The 5,132-nt window shown below is 47.7% G+C and overlaps 1 non-coding gene across 1 annotated transcript; it reads left to right on the top strand.

Annotated features, from left to right (window-relative positions):
• The first annotated feature begins 4,788 nt into the window (after window positions 1-4,788).
• Window positions 4,789-4,894, top strand: LOC125604337. Its single transcript, XR_007336138.1, has one exon. It is a non-coding gene; the product is annotated as a small nucleolar RNA R71 (small nucleolar RNA).
• Window positions 4,895-5,132: the final 238 nt, after the last annotated feature.

Below are 5,132 nucleotides of genomic sequence, written 5' to 3'. Positions count from 1 at the left end.
CGGTGATCGAGCAATTTTGGCCATCTCGAGGAGGAGACCATGTAGGCCAATTTGCACTCGACTCCGCCTTCCGTTGGTAAGCCTTGACGGCCGACACAGTATCGCTGCAGTATTGTGATCCTCCGATGATCATGTTGACTCTGCGACGATTGTTATCGTTCCCCTTGTCGTCCAGCCTCCTACCGCGTTTATCCCCAGGTTGGTTTCGTTGAGGGGATTTTTCAGTGGGCGGATTTCTGTCCGTCTTTGGAGGGCGATCAGAATCGAGGATGAGATCCTTGACGCTAGTTACTTCTGAGAGCTCTCCAGCGAGTAGCTTCGCGGCCAGTCTTGCTCCCAAGACTTTACAGTTGGTCGTGGAGTGTCCTCGGGATTGGTGGAACTCGCAGAAGGTGTTTCGTCATACCCTTGATTGCGAGTCCATGTGTTGCCCGTCGTCCGGCCCTGATCCGAATTGATCGCATAGTTATGCGCCCCCTGGAGATCTTCCCCCTCGTGATGGACGTACTTGTCATTACGAGAGTTCTTCTTTTTCCCTTTCGGATCCACGTCTTTCGAGGATGGTCTTGCTGCCTTATGTTTTTGCGACAAGACTTTAGTTTCTTCCTTGACTATGATGTAGTCCGTTGCTTTGTGGAGGGCGTCCTGGATCGTTAGCGGTTTGTCGAGAGTTATCCACTTTCTGAATTTCGACTTGTACCAGAGCGTCTTTCTCCGCGCGTCGATGGCCACTTTGTCACTTATCCCGCTGACCCTGGACATTATCAGTTTGAACCGACTGATAAACTCGCGGAGGGGTTCGTCTTCCCTCTAGGAGAGACTCCAGAGATCAACATCGGAAGTTTCTCTGTCTATGAATACAGAGTACTGTTTCAGAAATTCCGATGCGAGCTGTCGGAAACTCCCGATGGTGTTGCGACGAAGGCGTGCGAACCATTCGAGCCCTGCTCCTTCAAGATTTTCGACGAACAGGCGGCAATAGCCGGCATCTTTTTTGCCGTCCTTCAGTCTTGCTCTTCCCATCGCGATGTGGAAAGCCTGAAGGTGCGTTTTGGATCGGCCGTACCATCGTACTTCGGTACTTTGATTTTTCCCGGATCGGACACCCTCATGTCCAAAATGCGACTGGTAAAGGGGGTCTTTCGAGCTCCTTCCAGCAGTCGATCGATCTCGGGGGCAGCACTAGTAGCATGATGGATTTGAGACTTTATGGCTCTCACTTCTGCCGCAGTCTTGGTGATGTAGTCACGAAGATCGCGGATATCCGATGTCTCGTCAGTGGATTTCCGAGCTTGTCGGCGTTTACTGCGAGTGAGCTCGGTTTGATTTTCAGCCAGCTCCTCTTGTTTGTTCCAATAGGCGACTTCCTCTTCTTCCGTCATTGGTTTTTCGAACGGGGAGCCTTCCCGAGCGGATCGGCTTCTGGTCCTTCTTGGATGTCTGTCGACGTCCTCGTCGGTGTCGTTGGAGACATCGCTAGGATCCAGGTCAATGTGTTCGGCTTCGTTATCCTCCGAGTCCTTTGCAGGGGGTGGAAGATTTTCAGGGTTTTCCTTTTCGATGAAAGATTTCTCGCTAGGGTTTTGACCGGAAGGTCGTTCCCGCTCGACTCCTGATCTATCGAGTGGGGTAGCGAAGTCAAGCCTCTTCCCGCTGATTTTGGTGGTTTCATGGGGATGGATTGCTTTTGTCCTTGCCGTTAAGGTTTCAACTTGTTTGGTCAAGGTATTCACGAGCTTATCCTGTTCTTCCGACCTTTTCTCATAGGTGGCGAACATATTTTTAAACTCCTCGAGCGTCGCGGCGTTGGCTTGTGCTTTGGCCGCGGGTACGTCCACTACTGGAGTGTGGAGATCGGTGCCTCTGCCTCCGTTAAGAGGAGTTTGCACATTATCCGCGTCGTTAGCTAACATGTCTGATTGAGACTGATGTGGCTTTTGCGGGTTAGATTGATCCGTACCCCCCCCCTCCTTCTAGCGCCAAACTGTGGGAACCGAAATTCGCACTGTCGATTTCCGTTTAAATAAGGAAACTAGGAAAACCATAATTTCCCAGAGGACCCGGATATCTGCTAATTACCACACGTCAAGCAATCAGAACACGAGAATAACAACGATAAAGAATAAGAAATCTAAAAGGAGAGCAAAGAAGATCTTATTCCGAATTTGCGTATGTGCGTTTACAACAAGGTATAAGCCTGGGCTCGAGAGCTGTCGGCCAGATTCCTAGTTCTAGCAACCCTAAGACGGCTAAACCTAATTGAGTCGCAGCTCGAAATAACAAAAACGGAAAAATGCCTAAATCGCTCTAAGTGCTAAGTTTGCTCTGAAAAAAGTTCTTTTTTCATGCTCCTCGCCTAGGACTCCTTATATACTAGCTCAAAGGTTGGTTTACGCTTTTACTCTTCTGCCCTTAAGCCGTCATAGCATAAAAATGGAGATATTCCATTTTTCCCGATCTTCACAATTATCTTCAAAACTTCCGTATTTATCCGCGGAAACTTGACATTTATCCTTCCTTGTGGACCAAGCGTAAACCGTACTTTGGTTCACGGGCTTTTAGTTAAGAAATCGTAGGATGGGCCTCGAGTCGTGTTTTAGGTCCCTTTGGGCCGTCTTCCGACTCGACACGTTTACCACGATTTATTTTGATAAAGAACGAACTTTCCGCGGTTTCTAATCCGCGAAGTTTGATCGATGAGTTAGAATAGCGGAAAACATGGACTGAGCTTGCTACGGTCTTCGGGAGATAGCATTCGAAGGTTTGACGAGAATGCATGGATTGGTGTCGTATCGATGTTCGGAAGAGTTCAATCGCTACACAGCGACCAAACTTCGGCTCGAGCCCGGTCGCTACGTAGCGACCGAGCGGGACGAGCGCTCGGTCGCTAAGGCCAAGCTCGGTCGCTACGTAGCGACCGAGCTTTGGCTCGAGCTCGGTCGCTACGTAGCGACCGAGTGGGTCGGACGTTCGGTCGCTATGTAGCGGCAGATATCGGCCCGGACTTGGTTGCAACGTAGCGACCGGTCGGCGTGTATGCGCAGTAATTACGCAACGACCGAGCTTAGTTTGTTGGATTTGAATCTTCAAGGATACTTCTTCGTAAAAACTTCGTATTGGTTATATTTTACGAAAGTTATATATTTCTTTTTACTATCTCTTTCGAAAATACGATCTCCGAGGATTTCCGGGTGGTAATTCCGTCGTAACCGTTTTTGACCCCAACAATGCTCATGTGTCACACATTGAATGGGGAAATTCAACACCCTTGACTACGCATGGTATTGCAAACTTCCCAGGATCACTCTTCTTCGTCAATGTGATCATGTGTTTCATCTTCTCTCTGACTTGATGAAACATTCTCCTAATGTCCTCCTCAGTTACCTTTGTTTCTCTGAAGAACATCCACAACCGGTGTGTGAAGTAAGCTTCATCAAAAGCTTTTTCGATTGGGATTCTGAGGATTCTTTTAGCGAAACCATCCATCTCCTTATCGTTAGCTTCCCTCTTAAGGTTCTTAGGAATCTTCTCATTTCTTTTTCTTAACCTTCTCCCTTCCTTTTCTTGATTTTCTTGAACTGGTTCTGGTGAACTATTTAAAGGGTGGGGTTTTGATTCGGGTGGGCTAGCTAATGGTTTAGGTGGTGGTCTAAGTGCGTTAATGTCATCATTATTGATTGAGGGTAACCGCACTCGGTATGTCAGAGGTGCCTGTCGATCGATGGGAGGTGTGTTGTGACGATCGACGTCGGACTCACTCTGTCGATCGATGGTTGGCTCAACCGATTGATCGATTTTATCATAGAAAGGGGAGGGTGGGTGAGGATGCTTAGCTGCGAATTCCTCATGAGTTAGAATTCGAACGGCATTGCAATCAGTCGATTTAGCGGAAGACGTCGATCGATGACTGGAGTAATCCGTCCATCGATCTTTGACATGGTCTGTCAATCGATACGAGTTCATCGACATCGGTCGACACCATTGGGATCCGCCGAGACTCATGGAGCCTTCGATTTTGAAGTCTCCTTCCTCAAGCTTTTCATTTCTCACCTCTTGCCAGAAATCATCATCTATGATGGCATTTACGTGGTGTTTCCCTTTGTCGGCTCCTGCCTCTCTAGCGAAAGCTTCTTGCCTCTTTATAGTCTCGCCCGTCTGAATTAGCGTTTCAAGTTTTCTCACCTGAGTCCCTAAGGTCTCGATTTTGGTGTTCAGATTGTTGTAGGCAGAGTCTATTTTACCGTTAAAATACACGGTGATTTGTTGTTGTCCCAACAGTACTCGATCAAGCATTTCTTCGATCTTGCTTTCCTGAGTCTGGGGTGGTGGATTTTGGTAGTAAGAGTTCGAGTAGCTTTTGCTGTTGTTGAAGGGTTTTTGAAATTGTGAACTTCGGTTACTTCTTTGACCATTTCCAAAGAAGTTTATGTTTCCGCCCTGGTTTCCAAATTTCTGGAATCAGGTACCTCCGATGTAGTTCACATATTTTTCTCCTTCCGTATCTGCTACTTCTCCTTCAGCTGAACAGACTTGCTTCCTAAGAAGCTCGTGCACCACATCTAACTTAGCTCTTACTTCGTCCATCTGTCCTTCCCGATAGAGGCTACAAACTTCTTCCATTCAGAGTCAGTGTTTTTGGTGCTGCTGTTGTTAGCAAGGTTTTCGATAAGTCTCACAGCTTCCAACGGATTCCGAGTAGTGAAGTTTCCTTCACTCGCCGTATCAAGAGCCATTTGATACTGTAAGGCGAGACCTCGGAAGAAAGTGCTTAGCAGCTGCACTTCGTTAAATCCGTGGTGTGGCCAGTTTCGCTGGAAGAACCAAAATCTAATCCATGCATCTTTGAAGGACTCTCCAGCCTCCTGCGAGAAAGTGAAAATTTTGTTCCGAAGTTCTTCAGCGCGTGCCTCATAGAAGAAGTTTCGTAAGAAAGCATTCTTGATGTCGGCCGAGGATGTTAAAGATCCTGTGGGTTGCTGCCTAAGCCAGTGCATCGCTTCTCCATTCAGCGTGTATTTGAAGAGCTTGCACAGCAGGCAATCTTCGGGGACTCCTTCCATCCGAATAGTAGCGATTAGATCCTCGAACCGTTCCAAATGGTCCATAGGATGATCGTGTGGTAACCCAGAGTA

Source organism: Brassica napus, unplaced genomic scaffold (assembly GCF_020379485.1).
Source record: "Brassica napus cultivar Da-Ae unplaced genomic scaffold, Da-Ae ScsIHWf_521;HRSCAF=783, whole genome shotgun sequence".
Classification (NCBI taxonomy): domain Eukaryota; kingdom Viridiplantae; phylum Streptophyta; class Magnoliopsida; order Brassicales; family Brassicaceae; genus Brassica; species Brassica napus.
Note: the sequence above shows the minus strand (reverse complement) of the source record. Positions and strands in the feature narration are given on the sequence as shown.